Source organism: Simochromis diagramma, unplaced genomic scaffold (assembly GCF_900408965.1).
Source record: "Simochromis diagramma unplaced genomic scaffold, fSimDia1.1 OVJJ01000304.1, whole genome shotgun sequence".
In the NCBI taxonomy this organism is placed as follows: Eukaryota; Metazoa; Chordata; class Actinopteri; order Cichliformes; family Cichlidae; genus Simochromis; species Simochromis diagramma.
In genome coordinates, this window is record NW_024387030.1 from 6,710,204 (window position 1) to 6,729,267 (window position 19,064).

At 40.2% G+C, this 19,064-nt stretch overlaps 1 long non-coding RNA gene across 1 annotated transcript; it reads left to right on the plus strand.

The window, feature by feature from the left end:
* The first annotated feature begins 1,445 nt into the window (after positions 1-1,445).
* LOC120740461 lies at positions 1,446-6,352 on the plus strand. Its single transcript, XR_005697380.1, has 3 exons — positions 1,446-1,727; positions 1,895-3,640; positions 3,867-6,352. It is a non-coding gene; the product is annotated as an uncharacterized LOC120740461 (long non-coding RNA).
* Positions 6,353-19,064: the final 12,712 nt, after the last annotated feature.

Consider the following 19,064-nt stretch of genomic DNA (forward strand, 5'->3'; position numbering starts at 1 on the left):
GGAAGTGAGACTCCTTTCAGCCTCCACCAGGTGCATCACAGCATCAGCTCAACCTTGTTCATATCTTTTAGACAAAAGTGCTTTGGCAAAATGTCAGTATGTGATGTCACTGAATTAAAAACAGAACAGAGACGATTAGGATTTTTATTTTGTTGTGGAAAATGAGTTTAATGAACTAAACCTTGATCAATGAGATTTTTTTGGCATTGCAAAAAATAAGCACACAGAGAAATATTCAAACCATGGCATTGGCTTATTTGCCTAAAATGTATTTCTTTTGGACACCACGACCACAACACAACAGGGAAAATTCAGACGAGCCCACCTGCCACAGGAGGAGTTTATGCGAAGAACAAAGACTTTTTGTATTTTGTTCGTTGTGTTCATGTACTGTATATTCTTTTCGTTTTTGCTGGATTGTCGCTTTTAAGTGCTTCTTCTGTTTTCGCCATTGTTGTGTGTGAGAAAGCTGCTCAGAGGTCAGAGGTTGATGGGACATAGAGTCGGTCAGTGCTGACGCGTCTCCGGCGAGCCACATGTCTGAGCGTCCACAGGAAGTGAGGGCGCATGCAAGGGGGCGCGCATGCAGGAAGGCGCTTTGGTGTTACTCCCCACCAGGAAAGAACTATTGTTAAAAGTACCCGACTGTGTTTTTATCTGAAGGCAGTGTTTACTCCTGCTTTGTCTGTAATCTCAGGCCCGTCGCTCCTGTACCTCCCACTGTTGGCGCTCGGCCACACATTTGTCTTGCAGCTCTTGTGTTTTTTAGATTGTGGCTTACTTTCACACAGTGGGAACAATTGTTGCGACACTTGAGTGCCTGCTATCTGAATTGGATTAAAGGTTTGTTTGGAGCTGGATAACACCCACTAGAACTGATATGGTGGGAATACATATGACTAAGAGCAGTGTGTGACAGTACCTAACAATACCTGTAAGTTTAAAGGGGGAAGCAGGGGAGAAGGAGAAGATAATAAAAGAAAGAAAAGAAAATAGAAGTTCTGTCAAGCGTGAACTCTCAGATCCTTTAAAGCAGTTTTAGTCCCGTGGCCTTGGCATTGAGTTCTGCTTCTATGTTGTTTTATTCTGATAAAACCAATCAACCCAGGAGGAAAGAAATCAGACACGTTTCAATGTCCTTTACCAAGAATCACAACAAACACTGCACTAAGAAAACAAAAGTTCCTTGGCTAACTGGTGCTAAACAGATTTATGGCCACTAACTGAAGGACTGGGTCAACACCTACATGGTTCATTTGTTTTATTTGAGGAACATTTCATTGTTCCATGTGGCTCCTGTTAGTTTGATCTTTGGTTCTTAACTCTGCAAGACTTCTCACAGTTTGGTGTTGCTGTGATCCAAGTTTCTTTACAACCAGCTTCCCTGTGCGAAAGTATGACCCTGTCCATAGGGTTAAATGTAAAGTAAGAGCTCTATGATCAGCACCAACCCCACTCATATCACCTTTTCTGTCACTTCAGTATCGGACTGTATACTGTTCTTCTGCGTTCCTGCTCTCTCGGCTGAAATCCCCTGCGTCTGCCTTTAATAGAAATGGAAATTTGAGGCCCTCCTCTCCCGCGGCTCACCGTCTCCTTGCTCCACTCCCCCAGAATGAGCCAGGATGTTTTGAGAAGTGGGATATTGCTCCTAATGGATTCCAAACACCACAAATGTTTATTAGGAAGCAGGGCATCGTAAAGTACGTCGGAGGTGGGAGTGAGGGGTGAGTGGGAGGAGGGGTGGGAGTGTGCATGGTTTCTGTTTTGTTGTAGTTGAATATTCATTTTTAGCGACATTAACCCACTTTACTGGGTCTGTATTTTTAGCACAGCCAGGTGCTTCATAAGCTTCTCAGATGAACATTTTCTTTTTCTGTCCTCTCCTGCACAGCTTTTCTGGTGTGGCAGATGCAAATCTAATGACAACATCTGGATGACTATACATGACCTTGGTCAGGCTCGACTAGTTGCTTTCAGACCGTATATTGGATGCTGTTTGATTCTAAAGAATACAATGAACCGGTGGATTTTCCCATACCAGTATTGCTAAAGGTATTTGTGCCACAGCATATCTAAATCATGGAGCTTCATTGTTCTGGTTATCCACACAGTTTTTCAACTGCTTGACCCAATTCAAGATTGCAGGGAGGTTACAAAGTATCTCGGCTTCCACTGGGAAAGATTCAGGGTACATCCTGGGCAGGTTGCCAGTCCATCACAGGTCCAACATAAAGAGACAATGCTTGAATTCACAACTATGGACTGTGGGGTAAAGGCTGAGTACACAAACAACATGCAAACGCTACATAGGCCGCAGCCATGAAAGCCAATGCAGGGCCTTCTTTGTGTGATCATCATGCGGGGACTATTAAAGAAACTCTTCCAGATTCTTCTGTCTATTAAGAATCTGTATACTTATGGGCAACAAGTACCACAAAGATCAAGATATACAATAAAAACCTGATACATCTTATTCCCATTTGCCATAAATATTCTTTAGTACACAAAAAAAAGCACATCACTGAGCAACACAGTTGATTTCTTCCTGCACTGCAATAAACATGGCAAATGTTGTTAATTTGAAGTTAGTTGCTGTTCCCCAGCATGCTGCTGTGAATAGCCACCGAAGCATCAAATGTCTATTAATGTGTGCAGTCCACAGCAAATGCACTATTTGACTGATGTTAGCTAGAAGCTTAGTTGCCCAACTGTCTTATAAAATTACAAAGCCTTTATTAACAAATGTGAAACTATATATTTGTAACCTTTATGTCATCAGTATGAACAGATGGACTTGGAGCAAAGTGCCGCAGGCGGGTTGGAAACATAAGAAAGTACTGGAAAACACACTGAAGCTGCTCCTTAAAGTGTAAAAAACAAACGTATGTTGGTTTCAAGTTGTTTTTTGAATGCAAGACTAACATAAAAAGCACTTTTATAACTAAAATGATTACCTAGAGGATTGTTACAACCACTAATCATAGTATAAATTAAATAAAATGTTAATGATGCTGAAGTTTTACAACCTTTTTTTTGCTGAGCTTCGGATAAGGAGATTGATAGAGCTGCCTCTATCTTTAGATTGTAATAGCAAGCATAAATCTTGTGGTGTATTGTGTGTTGGGGTGCAGATGATGTGCAGGCACATATGCTTCTGCATAGCTGTGTGTGTAGCCATCCAGCAAAGGCGAACGGAAAATGTGAAAATAGATTGAATGCCTTTGCAGTGTGTTGGCTTGCGTGTGTGTGTATGTGTGTGTGTGCATGCATTCATGGCCTCCTCTTGGCTAGGTCCATCCTTGCGTCAGAGGCCCTAATCTGGTCCTCTCCTCACAAAGCCTGTCTTTGATGTGATTCTGCTGCTGCTGCTTCCTGCCATGTTCAAATAAAGCTTCACAATCAAATTGAGTCTGCCTCTACTGAATGCATTAGCATTTAATAGCGTTATTGATCAAGCTGGAATAATTGTACAAGCCCCTCTCACTATTCCTCCCTGCTTCTAGGCTAAACCCCCCTACCTCTGCAATGCCAGCGCTGCTTCAGAAGTGAAGCAGTGAGTTGAGGAATCCTGGCAGGAACAAATACCCTCCAATGACTTTCCCTCTCAATGGGCGATGTGAGGCTCTTTAGAGAAAAGGTGGGATTGCATTTGTGATTTCCTGCTTGATCCTTTAATCTTTTTGGTCTCTTTTCTTAGACAACAACACATAATTTCACTCCTCAGATGCTTAGTTGGCCCATCCAGCTCAGTAAAGTCACTTGTTGATTTACAGAAAGGAATAGCGCTGCAAATCTGCTTTCTTGCTAAGAATTAAACAAGCTACATATATAAATATCTAAAATCTTCTTAATTTAATCCATAGAAACCTGAAGAGCAGAAATGACAGGCTGGGATTTTCCACAAAGCTGTGTACCGGACTTCTTGGCTGAGATCAGTAACTTCTTGAGGCCTACTAACAATTGTGGTCCCCTAAATTCAATATGGTGCATTTTTGCCACTTTGATGGGTACATCTTAACTGGCTTAGTTTGTGATTGCATCCAGACTTTGTGGTGGCGTACTTGGTAATAGAAAGTACTGGGGGAGAGTAACTTGTTGTAAAGTAACTCATTAGTAACGCAACATTTTAGTTTTGCACTAATCAGTTAGTAAAGTTACTTTGTCAGATACACAATTTAAAGTTTTGCCGTATTTCCCTTTGTTCCCTACTAGCTTCTGTTGCACCCTATGCACGTTGCAGGCAGCTGCATTAAAGGGGCCAGTGTTGGAAATATTCACATTACTTTTAATTTTTTGGCTAAATAAAAGGCAAGAGCAGTGAAATGCCAATTGTGCATGAAGAACATTCAGTGTCTGTCAACTGCAATGAGCGCTAATTCAAATTTGATCAAGGACATTTACAAGCTGCTGCACAACTTATGGATAATATGACTAAAGTGGGCAAGAAAAAAGAAGGGGTGTTCAAGTTTAAGTTACCCAACACTGATCACAGAATAATGTTATAGAACAACTTACTTCAGCTTAATTACTGCCCTTTAGGAGGTGCTGATAAAAAGCAAATGTGCGTGTTTTCTAAAATATCAGACTCTTCTTTGAAGTTATTTTTCCCCACAGATCATTGGCTGTGCCTCTCCAAGATCGTGCATTGAGAGAGCTGGCGTCTCTGTTCCTCATCAGTGGACTCCTGACAGACGTGCTTTCCAGCCCCAATAATCATCCTCAAAAATGAGGGGAGATGTTTTCTCTCTGGTGCTCACTGGGAACAGAAAAGCGCAGTGGGAGGGGAAGAAAAGGGGGAGTCAGCTGAAGATTGGAATTCTCCGAGACATGCTCGGCCCCCGCCTCCACGGGCCTTCCCGAGCCAACTTAGCCGTTAAATCTCCTTTCTTCTTACTGATGACCCGTGAGTGATGTGGAAGATTGGGTCACAGGTCAGTTGAGTGTTGGGAGGAAGGGCATGATGGCGATGATGAAGGTGGCAGCGGTATCGCGGTTAAACAAAGATGGGGCAAAGCCAGGCGAGGAGGCGCACTTGTCTTCTGCTTGTGTAATCCATCCAATTTGGATTGTTAAATCTAAATCTGTTACGGATTCATCAGAGCCCATACTGCTCGCAAATTACTCCCAGGTGTGAGTAGGGCGGTGATTTAGAGGATGTTACTGGAGAGTGAAGCTCATGTCACTCTTTCTCTCGCTGGTAAATAAGAAAATATTCTCAGTTGTGTAGCGTTTGATAGAGTTTTTAGAGAGCTCCTTAAGTGCCAGTAACCAGCTTCCTGACACTGCTGGAGTTACTACTGTGATTAGTGCTTTCCAAATCATAAACCTTTTCCTTTTTCTTGCACTGTGTGCTGCAAATACCCTTAAAAACTACTTTGCATCCAATATGCATTGCACGTCTGACTTAACACATCCCTTCCCCCTTGCTGTATTTGTATTTGCTGGGTAAGACTGTGAATCAGAAAAATGATGCTTAAACATGAAATTGGAGGCAGTTTTTTTTAATATATGTTTGATATACTCTATATTGGTTGCTTTTTATAGGATACTAATCACTATGGTGGGATGAACAAAACACGCCCACAGTAAAGTGTTTTGTGGTCTTTCAGTGGAAAAAGTTTCTTGTGAATCTGAGAAAGAGGAAAGGAACTACAGTAAAGTGAAAACAAGTGGGAGAGGTTTCAGTACCCTCTTTAAATGCTGTGAATGTAAACATTTAATCCTTCACTGTGATGGCAAATAAAACAAAACAATCAGAAACCCCCTAAATTCAAACTACTCCAGGCTTTGAACTAAGCCATGTTTTAAGGAAGTGCTGCATTAGATTTTGAACTTTTGTTTGCAGCAACCTGATGACTTTAAATAAAAATGTACACTCTCTTTGCTTTAAAAAAATCCTCACTAACTTCCGAGGATCTGTATCACCTGTTGCTTGAATTTTGTATCCATCCTTATATTTTTTTTTTTACATAAAACTGCTATTAAGAGTTAATGACAAGAGTCAGATGTATAAAAAAAGTCCTCGCAGTCAACATTTCCACAGTCTCATTGAGCAAGAACAATAACCAGGTGTTAAATGTAGAGCAGCGAGGGAGCAGTCAATTATTGTAGGCTCCGAGCTCAGCCTTGTTTTTGATCTGTACACTAAAGCCACCCTTAGATTTCCTGGCCCTGCCTAAGCTCGTACGATACAAGGGTTTGGCACACTTCAACCAATGGACTCCAAGCTGAGGTAAACCGCGACACGCCCACAATGCTCTCTCCTATTTATGAAGATTCATATCTATTTTTAGAGTTTCACTACCATCTAAGGTAGCTACCAGGTATCCTTGTTGTTTAAAATGTTGTCTAAAAGCCAGAATGTCCCCGTTTCCTCATTGGGGTTATGTTAGGATAGCCTGAACTGATCTATTATTCATTCCCGTTTCAGCTTTTCGTAAATAAAATACATGTGGCTCTTTTGTCTTTTTGGAACGGGACATTTTGCGTTTTCAGCCTGTTGTTTTGATGAAGTAAACAAGGGTTTTGAGTCTTTTATTACAAAGACTTCTGGTTTTTCTGAGCCTTGGCAAACCCCATTTTGCTCTGCTGGTACAAGGTCTGTTGCTCTTCATTTCTTTTATCATTAGTGCTCTGATCAGTGTTGTGGTCAATAAAGAGTCCAACTGTTGAGTCACTAAAAGGCAACTGAACAATTGCAGCAGTTTACCGATTTCATCTCATTTGGAGTCATTTAAAGCCATCCTTTGTGCCTCTGCGAGAGGCACAAAGGATGATTACATGCCAGAGACAAAAGTCCGTTGACCTATTCTACCACTTAATAAATGACAGGTGTATTAGAAGTTCCAAAACAAAACTGCACCTCATTTGAATAGTGTTTTGCCTGAAAATCCCTCTTGAGTGAACTATGCCAACCAACACATTCCAGTGTCAGTCGCATGAGTGATGGCTGAGAATTCAATACACTGTAAAGACAGAGAGGACGAAAGCGGCTTGGAGGAAGAAGACACAGAGGACAGAGTTGTTTTGTACACAATGGGGTGTTTCATATTTTAGGGCCTTAAGGGTTGAATTGAGCCCAGTATCTCGAGAGCTAGCACAGCAGTGCCGGGGTCAACACCTCTCCACTGTGATTGAGGAAGCATGAAATCTGGACGAGTGCACCCGTATTTTCCAAATCCTGCTATTGTCTAAACAGAGAAGTGGTTGTGGGGGTGTTTTCAAATGTGTACACCGTGTTTCAAAAGAGATCTAACATGTAAGACTGATTACTGACTTAGCCAGAAAATAAATAAAGAGGGACTTTCACTTGGACTTTCCAAAATGTCCTTATCAGGTTAGTGTGCCAGGAACGTGCTTTTAGTTTTACCAGACATCTTTATCTAATAATGTTAGTAATTGTCTTTAAAAGAAACATGTAAAAACAACTTTAGAAAAAGCATGTCTGAAGGACATTCAATTTTTTTCTTTGGATGTTGGCTGCCTTTTTTTCAATTCTCTGTCAACATACTGTCAACATTTTGATCTGACCTCAACATTATTGAAGCACAATAATGTTGAGGTCAGATCAAAATCTGATGGTACTTTTCATAGTTTCAAAGACTTTGACAGAATCCCCCACACCACCACAACATTAGCTGGATCACAGGTTGTGATGTCTTTTTTCTTAAGGACATTACTTCAGATAATTTTCATCTGCTGTAGACAGATTTTTTAGACCCTTAATTTCTTCTTTTTTCCCCCCACTCATTCAGTTTCATTGCATTCGCATTGCAGATAACGCAGGTGTATGCCACACTTTCAGGTATTAGCTCTTTGGGAATCAACTTGTGCTGACATAATTTTACGTCAAGTTATGTCATCTTTGGTATGTTTTGTAGATTCATCTAAACAAAGTGCGTAAAGACATCGTTTAAAATCGGTTCTTTGTTTGTTATGTATAGACAGAACCTTCAAGAGACGAATCACTTGAACATCCCTTAAGTGAGGTGTCTTTTATATGCTTGAATGATACATAAGCCAGCATTAAAAGAACTAACAAATAATAAAACATTTGTCTGAAACTGGTGAGATACACAGACTGGACTGAAAAAGCGGTCCATGTCCAAAGAAACACACTGAAAGACCTTCAGAAACCCAGTAAAACTGTTGCTCTATAAGACCACTTTAAGAAAATGAAAGCTTTGAAAACTGCAAGTTAGGTGATTATGTTGCCAGGTGGAACACAAAACGATTGAACCATGAGGTCATTGTTTTACTGGGACACAGTGATGTAAATTGGACTTGGTGATTTCACAACTCTGTCTTGTCAAAACAATCACACAGAGATAGATACATATTCTACTTCATTGACTTGATAAACTTCTGAAACTGAAAAACTTGCTGCAGCGCTATTATCAGTGTGTACACATCTTCATTTCAGTTTTAGGTTCTTTCATATTGCTACGCTTTCCAGGTCACATGTTTGCAGTTCTTGTATCAGAGATTCACTGAAAGTTGAACATGATGAGGTTGTTGTTTATTAAGTTTCCATTAAGGTATTTCAGAAGCTAGTTTGCAGCTCGAAGACACGACTTGACTCTACTTCACCATCTTGCAACTTTGCGTGTGTAATGTAAGAAAAAAAGCAATATCAGTGCATATCAGAAACATGTCTACATACATTAGCCTAGCTCTACATTTACACTGCTTGAATGAGTAATTTTACACTAGAATAGGAAAGAGAAACAACAAAGAAATAATAGGAAAGAGCCAACTCATAGTGATTATCAGATATAAAAATTAACCGACCTCTACAGTTCCCCTCACTCATAAGGGGCTTTCTAAGTCTGGTTAACCATCATGGGTCCAAACCCTCTTTTCCTAACCACAGTCTAAAAACCCAACCAAACCAAGAAAAAAATAAACCACAATATCTCTATAGCACAAACTTAGCAACTACCCAGTGAACTTATTCAACGTATTTAGAAACGGCACAGGCAGATATTTTACTCCATAGCTGGTGGATTTATATTGGATTTATAAATTAGCTGCAATTTAGCATATTTGATTTATAAAGGATTTGAATATTATATCATGTATATTATAGCTGTATATAATATTAAATTCATTTCAATTCAATAAAACTTTATTGATCCTGAAGGTTGACCCCGAAGGAAATTGGGTTAAGGCTGCCGACCTTTTGCCAGCGCCATCTTACCTTTATGACCATACATACATTACACAACATCACATGGGGAAGACAGGTCAGAGAGGTGTAACAATGGAAAATGCACAACATGAGGAAAGAAGAGGAGAGAAAAAAGCTTGTTTGCCTCTAGTGGGCCATATAAACCTAATTCATTAAAGAGTAACCCTTGCAGTAATCTTTATAGTCAACTTGCATAATCTTTCCTACAAAGTAAACAGCATAGTCCCGGACAAGCAGTGTATTTCACTATAAAAGCGCTGATGCACTACAGAGTCATTTTCAGATAAATTATCTCTCTAAAATGTCAATAAAACTCTTGATTTATGTACCTTCCCAAATATCATAATCATCTTTTTTGGTGCAAAACAGCTCGGTAGCTGTTTATTTCTGTTCATCCGACTTTTCCCATGAACTGAGGCAGGGGGTAATACAGGTAACTGTTTGTTGTGTGATGACAAAAATGTATATTCATGTTATCCACATAAAGTTCAAAATCTAATACTATACTTTCAGTATTATCAAGTGTATAATCTTTTATTCAAGGCTTTTAAGACTAAGGGTACATAGGCTTTTAAGGTCATTCAAATTTAGAAAAAGGACTCTAAGACCAAATGATTATTATTCTTATGGTATAGTTCTGGTTAGCTTAAACCATAAAACATGATGCTTATTCAGCATCTTGACTGAATTAATAACTTAATGTCACAATATACAGCGATGGTATCGTTTTGACTTGTGTTTGTCTTGTACGTCCTACTTCGCTGTCTTTCTACCTCCGTAGTGTCGTAAACACTTTCTCTCTTGACATTTGTCGTCTCCTGTTTGTGCTTTCCAACCACATCACTCTAGCCAACCACAGTCTGTGGTACCCAATGCATCACAGCTATGCTGGGTCTTATTTTAGACCCCCAAAGGAAGTTCTTTCAAGGTTTAAGTCTCCAGTGATGGGGATGGAAACCCACATTTTGGCCATGACCATCAGCCTCTCTTAGATAGTCTCCATTTGTGGTTTGCCCTTTCTAGATCTGTAAACACGTCTACTGCACCTACAGACAATGAAAGATCAGACTTTGAAAAAGATGATGTGTGGGAGGCTCATTGCAGGCAGCAAAGGTTGACAAATATAGCAACATGGCCTTTTTATATGCCAAAACATGGCTGTGCAAAGTCACTAGTAAAAACGGGATTAACAGAACTATTATATTCAAGTACACGTTCAAATCTTAAAACATATCCGAGGCATAACCTTAGCATAACCTTTGCGAAGTCAGTTGCAGTATTTTTGCTACATGGTCAGACTTTAGATGTCACATTGGCCCAAGTAGGTGAATCTGTGGCCAAAAACATTTTACTCTTAACATTTTAACCGAGAAAAATGGAGCTGATTTTAATCTGGAAGCCACTAACATGCAGTGAACAAAAAAGTCAGTGGCAATCGTGAGCTGGCTATGGCCCAAAATGTTGAAGTAGACCAACAGAAACCACAGTATCAACCAAACAAAACAAACAAAAACCAGTACAATCCAGCAATAGTCAGAACAATTAAATGTAACATGTATAGGGAAATAAGCAAGCAGACATGTAACTTTGTAGCATGATGTCATTTACCTCAACAAGCACTCCCCTTAACCCCCACAGCTAAAACCCGCCATATATTGAGATGAATATGTACAGCTGTAACTGTACCTATGTGTACAGAGGATTCTCTATATTTAGAGTGGCATTTTCCATTGAGTTCAGTTGATCAGGTTTTTCAGGTTACACCTGTCAAGTAATTGCAGTGCTATCTAAATAAAAAATAAATAAATTATAAACCGTCTTATATTTGAATGCCTGATATAAGTACTGCGGTTGAGGATGGTAAATAATTCCAGCACAATCAGTCTAATCCAGTTAAAAATGTGCAGTTTAGAACTAGACAGCAGTGACACTGCCAATTATCTGTTTAGATGATTAGTCATCTCTCTTTTTAATAATCTTCTTCACGCTAAAATATAGAAATTTCACTTACGAGATAAAAGGACTAAGAGTCTAAAGCTATGCTAGCAGCCATTGTAATTATAATGAAACAGTTGAGGAAGTTATGTTAGTTAAGCTAATTTTATGGTCGAGCAGAGGGAGCACGTTCACTGTCCGCTCCAGCTTAGCGACTGGGCGTTTGCCTGCAGTGAGCTCTGTTGTCAGATGGTGGCAGTGTACAAAGCATGGTTGATTTCTACATGTTGTTGTTGGTCTGTGATCCAGAAGGAGACCGAAGTTATGACACAAAAAGAGCTGTGAAACCAAGTGGTTTTTTTGTAGTTCCCCTATTCCCAGTAAACTCCATTATCGCTCCTTTTTCTATTGCGCCCTACTTGTCAACCAATCGCCATTCGGCAGTTACTTAAGTCATCTGCTTCCAGCAGTGTGCAGTCAGCATCTTGAATGACTGCATGAGAGTGCGTCGCTAGGTTAAATTGTGGGCAAAGACGGTGCCTCATCAAAAGCTTGCTTGCGATTGCTTTGGTCGCTAGTAGATGGTCGCTAGTTGCTACAGTTGCTTGTCTGCATGGAAGATGACGACCTGTCTTCAGACACTAAACATTTACTTTCTAAGCTGTAGTGAAAAAAAATGTGCCGCAATATGGAAACATAGCATGTTCACCTTTAGAGTAAAGTCTGCTAGTCAGCATCTTTCAGCATGATGGGCGACCTAGCTGCCAAGACATTCAGAAGAGATTTTAAAGCAAATTCTGAACTCGTCCTTGGTACTGCACTGCTTTGAACTAAATGCTATATACATTTTGACAGTGACCATACTAATGTGCAGATATTTAGCTTATATGTTGCCGTTTTCAACTTCATGTTAGCATTTTAGTTTGCAACCATTTACTAATTAGCATTACAGCCAAACAGTTTCCTGTAAAGCAAATTATTGGAATAATTTTCTTTTCTCTTTTCTCTAATTTATCCACTGTTTGATAATGTAGTCTTGGAGATGTCATGTTGACACTTACAGTGTGCAGACGAATGACAGACAGATTTAAGTCCATGAAGCGATGAGTTAGACACAGACATGCACAAACCATCCAATTTTTGTATCCTGAAATGTTTATGTTCTGGTAAATGTGCTCATTTACAGAATGGGGCTTAGTTAGAAAATTGCATAGATATGTGGTATCAAGCTTGTGCCTCGGCAACATATCTTATCTGAAGATTATCATCCAGATGCAGGGATACACTTCTGCAACTGGACTTGTTCTCTTTCTTTCCTGAAGGCATCTAATATATTAAAAGGGAACTTTTCTATGGAGATGATTTTAATTGATTTAGGTTTCTCCCATTCAAGAGTACTTACCTAAAACTGGTTTAGGGTTGAACTCCTCAGAAAGGTGTCAGAAGAGGGAAGACGTGGATCAGGACAGGAGTTCTTGGGTAAAATAACATAATAAATGACCATGGTCTTGCTGGCGCAAATAGGAGAATGGTTGTTGGTTAGCTGAGGTGTGTGGGAGAATAATGAAGGTGGGGTGGAAGAGGGGGTGGTGGTTAGGGGAGGTTGCAGGAGGGTCAGGAGGAGCTTATGGAAATGCAGATTGCCTCTTTTTAATTCTATTGCCAGGCCGAGCTTTGATGTGGAAAAAAAAAAGAAAAAAAACCTTTTCATACAGACTAACTTTCACCGTGCCTCCTTCCCACCCACCGTCCTCCCGCCTTTACTCACCTCATTGCTTTGCTCTTCAACTGACAAAACAGACCCTCCGGCACACTGAGCTGTCTCCTCCAAACTTGTCCAGCTCTTTTGGCGCTTTGCTTTTTTTTTTTTTCTTTCACTCTTTTGCTTCTCGGCCTCTAACCTCAGCTGCAATTTAGACTTTGCTGAGAAACTGTGAACTTTCCAACGGGCACAAAAACAATCACCTATTAAAATGGGATTTGTTCCACATACTGTATTCAAAGGGGTTTAATCACAAATCCCCCAAATTTATGTATTGCTTCCATGAAAGTGTTGAAACATGGTTATCTTAGCACCATAAAATTTCAAAAGCGGGGAAAAAGTCCTGCGTTGATGAACAACTCAAGTAGTTTGGTTGCCAGTTCCAGATGCAAAAATGTTGAACATTATATTGTCTGGTAGAGATTTTCCTCCCCTATTAGTGTTTCTCCAACCGCACTATCTGGTATCCAGTGTATCACAACTATGCTGGCCCTTATTTAAGTCCCTAAAGGAAACTCTTTGAAGATTTGACTCTTCAGTGGTGGGGAGGGAAACCTACATTTTGAGAATGACCATCAGCATGTTATATTCTCCATTTGTGGTTTGCCCTTTTTAGATCTACAAATACTTCTCCTACACCTACAGATTACAAAACAGACTGAAAAGGATCATTTGTGGTAGGTGCATTGCACGCAACAAACTATTTCATCAAATGTCATCATTGTAAATATTTCAGTTTTAGTATTAATCTAAATATGGTACTAAGGTAAAGGAATGGACGTGTGACTCAGCTTTCAAAGTATCATTACCAAGTTTATATGACTATTGTATCTGCTTTTTTGTTTTATTTTAACCAATCAATCACTTATAGTTAGTTGGACATTTAGGTATTCTTATGGAAACACCAGATCAGATCTCTAATGCTTTGTTTTACAAGGTAAAAACACTTTGAGTTCAATGCTGTCAGGGCACTACAGGCCACCACAGTCTCTTCTGAGCTTATGCGAAAAATCATACATCAGGAGTTCGTAGATTTTTGGCACAACTATACTGGGTCTGATGGAGCAGAACCCAGAGGCTTGTCTTTTTAAATTTCACACACCCTTCTATCTGTTCAAGACACGAAGCAGACCACCTCCTTCCATCAGAATGGTGCCCATCCAGTTTCAGTTCTGCCCCGGTGCATCTGCCAATCATGCTGAATTTCTTGTGGTAGCCCAGACCATAACCACTAACTTTAGTTGTTTCAACTTTGGCCCCAGTAATTTTGTGGCACACCAGTGTTTTTTTTCTTTTTCTTTTTGATGGAAATGGATGCAACTGGTTCTAGATTAGGCACTTGCACCATGTTGGTGGAAAAAGGCTATACATTACCCCCAAATCATGCCTGACTGCTGACAGTTTGCATGACGATTTGCATATATTTTACCATTAGTGCTAAATCTAGTCTTGAGCCCCCTAGCCCTGAGCAGCTTTGTAAAGCATGCTACAGAGGCTTTTATGAAAGTTTTTATGTTCTTTTACCTTGCAAATAGTATTCATCCACAGACATGTAAAGATCATTTGATGTATAAAATCATTGGGGTTAAATAGTGCAGATGAGAGAAGCTTAAAGTAACATGCATTTTCTTATATAGCTGCATTTGTGTCAGTGTAGTCAAAATAAATGAGAAATTTGTCCAGTCACATGAACATACATATAAAACTACTTATGTGCCTGACATATACACAATCACAAGCTCCTCATGTGGCTCTTCACACACTCCAGACGTGTTGATAGGATGCTTAATCCCTGCTGAATATAAAACGTGCATTGTTTTTGATGGACAATATACTGTAACACCCCCTTCACCCTCCTTCCCAATTTGAAACCCTTTCCCTCCTCACCCAGATCACCCTTTTAAACCTTCCATTCACTAAAGACCTGGATTTCTGATTAGGCAAAAGAAAAGAACACACACACACACACACACACACACACACACACACACACACACACACACACACACACACACACACAGAATGATGGAGTTAAGGTTTTTAGGTGGTCTGGAAAATGCAGAGTGGGCATATTGAAATACAGATAAAAGAAAAAAGGAGAGGAAAGACTAAGCCTTACAGAAACGGTTGGCTAATTAAATCTTTATACCGTCTTTCTGAAGAAAAGCTAATCTGGTGGTGGGTGGGGAGCTGGCCATTTCTGCTTTTAAAAGAGTTTTCAAAAAGTTTTTCTGTTCTTGTTTCATGCATTCTCTTTCTCAGCCCACCCCTGGTTTTCTTTACTTTGAGTGAAATTTTTTTTTTTCCTCAGCGTTTGATGGAAGATTGAGATTGAGTTGGACAATGCAGAGCCTCATTACTGGAACGAGGTCTGAGCAAAGATGTCGAGAGAGAAAGGGGAGGGAAGAAAAAAAAGTAAATCACTCAGCAAGGAGGAGGATTTAAAGCAGGGAGAAATGTGAGTTTCAGCTTACATCTGAATGTATGAATACAGTGGGTGGTGGGGTAAGGGGTGGAATAACAAAAAGGAAAGGAAGTGTGCTGTAAAAGAAGCAGTTAGTGGCCAGTCTCATGGAAGGAGGACACACCAAGATTTTACCTTTGTCTCCGTCCCAACTCGATAGAGAAGCAGAGAGTGATGAGAAGGAGGAGGAAAGCCAATGATCTGAGATCAGATGTTTCCCTCCTGATAACAAGCAGCTGTGATGATCACTTCCAGACAGGGACTGTTTTTTTGGGTTGTTTTTTTTGCAGCAGCAAGGCCATAGGTTGACGTCCACATGCCCTGACCTCAGCCTTCAGATCCTCCAGATTTCCCCTCTCTTGTTCCACCTTCAGCAGGAAAATCTGACTCGGCAAGCCAAGTCAGGAGACTGTGAGGCCCAGATGTCATTTGCTAAATTGGATAATGAAGGCAGAAATATGTTTTGGCACTCTGGTTGTAAACAATGCTGGGATATTTTTAGTGTGGAAGGAGAAACTGTTGTTTTTCAATATGTATGTATCTATCTGTCTGTCTTTGCCTACTAAAAGTTGAAGATTGCAATGAAGTGGTGAAGCTGGTGAAGCATTAAACAGCTAAACAGCTACATACACTGAATAACCACAACATTAAAACCTCTGACTGCTGATGGTATTAACACAAATCCACTCTTCATAACCACCGCTCTGCAAAAAGTGCTCAAGAACCCTTGACCTGGCTTTGAAACTCCCCAGATCCAGGACACCTCCAGATGTCCCATGTCTGTGCCCTGACAGGTCAGACGGGGTGTAATGGTTGTAATGTTGCGGCTGATGTGTTTATTATACCAGCATTCGCCATTAAGTGAATGTTAATGTTTCCTGCAGGATGTCTGATGAGGTAACACGTTAGCCGTATCAGCTTTATACAGCACAGCGTTGCATCCGTATTGCGGTGGCTGTAATGGACCAAAAAACACAGCATTTACTGCCAGCAAGTGCACAAATATTAACACTGCAAATGGTTAAGAATATCTGGCTCATGAACGAGGAAGGAAATGTATTCAAGAAGTCCGTTAAACTTTGATAATACACTGTGCTTATGGATGTTTATAGTTTTAAGCCTCTTTAAGTTTGATATAAAACGAATTTCTGTTCTGTTTGGACTTAACTGGATGAAAGTGAGCTCATTAAAAGACTCAAATAACCAAAATTAAGAAGGGAAGCAAGAACAGGTAGAGTGTAAGGGAATGCAAGGAAAGGAACGAGTTAAGTCCATTTCCTGAGTATAAATTAAAAGCGTCTTGTAATCACATTGCAGGAATGCAGTCGGTGTACACTGTTAAACACTCCCTAAGCCCTGGCTCCACTTCACTCTCTCAGCACTACGCACAAAAGAGCCTTTGTTCTCTGTGCTCTTGAAAAGCAATGCTCAGTCACTCCCTCCTCCTCTACCCACCCCCCATCCCCTTCTCTGTGCACTCGTGCTGGTTCTGTCATTCCCTCTTCACACTCCTTTTCTTTTGCTATCTGTTTCTTTCATTCACAGACTTGTTTTTGGCCTTCTATCTTTCCAGCCACGCTCTAGCCTCCTCAATATCTGCACTCGTGTATAGCAAAGGAGCAAAAGAGAGGCAGCATATATGAGCGTAATCCTCATACAAATGCACAACTCAAAAAATAATAATCATCACAGCCCTGGGTGATTCGCAGCCTTAGCAGGAGCAAATCCACAATGCCCTCGATCTTACCAAAAAATTTGATTTTTCAAAATGCACTTCCCTCAAGATTTGCTCTGGCCCCACAGACAGCTTTTTCTGGTTAACCACACATTTACGGTAAGAAACTGAAATGTACTGTGGAAATCGGGTGGAGGATGGATGGGCACAGTCTCTTTCTCTTTCTCTTTTCAAAGCCCCTAGAATCTGGCTGAAAACATTTAGAAACCAGATATATGCCTAACACATATTGCCAACCAATTACAGCACACACACACACACACACACACACACACACACTTGGCAGAATGGAAGATCTTGGGCGTGGAAACTGTTATTTTGTTTAGCAACCAGGTCATATGTGACAAGCTTATACAATCTCCTTGTTGAAACACGTTTCCTTGGCTGAAACCCTCACAAACTCCTCCCTTAAACCTCGCGGCCGTCTCCTGTTGATTGATTTTTCTATTATGTCAAAATAAAGGAAGCGTACACAGGCATGTTTCGGCACTGAAACACCTTTGTCATGGACTGAGTTATCTCTTCTTTAAAAGAGCAACGCCCTCACCAGCTTTAACTGTCTCGGGGCTATAAACTGTAACACCGATGGCAGAATTACTCAGGCCTACTTTTTGAGTTAATTGGCTACACGAAAGAAAAAGAGAGCTAATTTTCTGGGAATGGTCTTTTACCTACTTTAAAGTTATGCTAGAGAAATTAGTTTATCGGTTGTGTTCACTAAACACTCTTTTACAGGAGGTGTCTGATTGCAGCTTAACAACTTCAGATTTGTTAAACATGTTAAACATGCCCACTTGGGATTATATATAATGAAGATTTTCAACATTTTTTCTTTTTTAGTTTGGATTTGCTCTAACATAGTAAAATCTATAATCATTAGCATGTCTGGCTAACTAGCTTTTGACCTGTACTAGTAAGCTAACGCACTGTTGCCAGCCAGGGCACTTCACATTTTATTACACTGTGACAATGTTATGTTAAAAAATAAAGAAAGATAAATTAAAAAAAAGTCCCACTTAGAGCCATCACATCCACTTCATAGTTGTTCTGTTTGCTGTGTCAAGCTAGTAATGTTAGCCTTGATGCTATATTCCACAGCACAATAATACCACAGTTAATTCATTAGTGTTTATCAGCTCAAAGCTGCTCATTAAACAGTTTTATTAGTTTGTAATAATGTTAATTTCTTTAATTGTACACCTATGTTTGTGTATGTGACAGCTCACTTGTCTTGTCAGTTGCAGACTGTGATTTATCTTTTGGTCTTAAGCGAATTCGCTGCCTTGAGTCATGAGTCTCAAGGCCTAGAGACCTGTCAGTGACTATTTGGCAAACACCAGTTCTGAGGTAAAAAAAAATCTATATTTCACAACTGGTTGGCGATTGTCACTGTGAGTCACTAGCATGCAATTGCTCGCAAAGAGGTACTGAAAACCTCCTGGTGATTGCTTCGGTTGCTAGAAGACTACCGTAGTCACAGTAGTTTGCTGTAGTTACTCATAGTTCATATTAAAGATGCTAATTTGCCTGCAAACACCCACAAACTCCTCACTAAGTAGTGGTGAAACTTCAAAGTAAAAGTTGTGCCTTTTGAAATGTGTTCGTCACTGTGGTAAGGCCCAAGTTTTACTTTGAAAGCAGATGCTTTCACGTTGTATCATACTTTTCACAGGTTCACTATAGCTTTAAGAGTAAATGAATGCTGTCTTCAGACAAGTCAGCGTCTTTCACGCAAACCACGGGTGACCACGGCAACCATCTAGTAACCAACGTAATCGCATGGAGATTTTTCGTGCAGCATCCCCCTTGTCCTCTCGCCAACCAGTCGAGGGGTTACTGGGGGTTGCAGGAATACTAATTTTTCCCCAGAAACCAGACTGTGACCGGTGTTGGTGCTGAAAAGTGGAACAAGCCTGATGTCAAGAAAAAAGAAAAGAAAAAAAACATCTGTTAAAGTCTATCTAGTTTTGTTTTG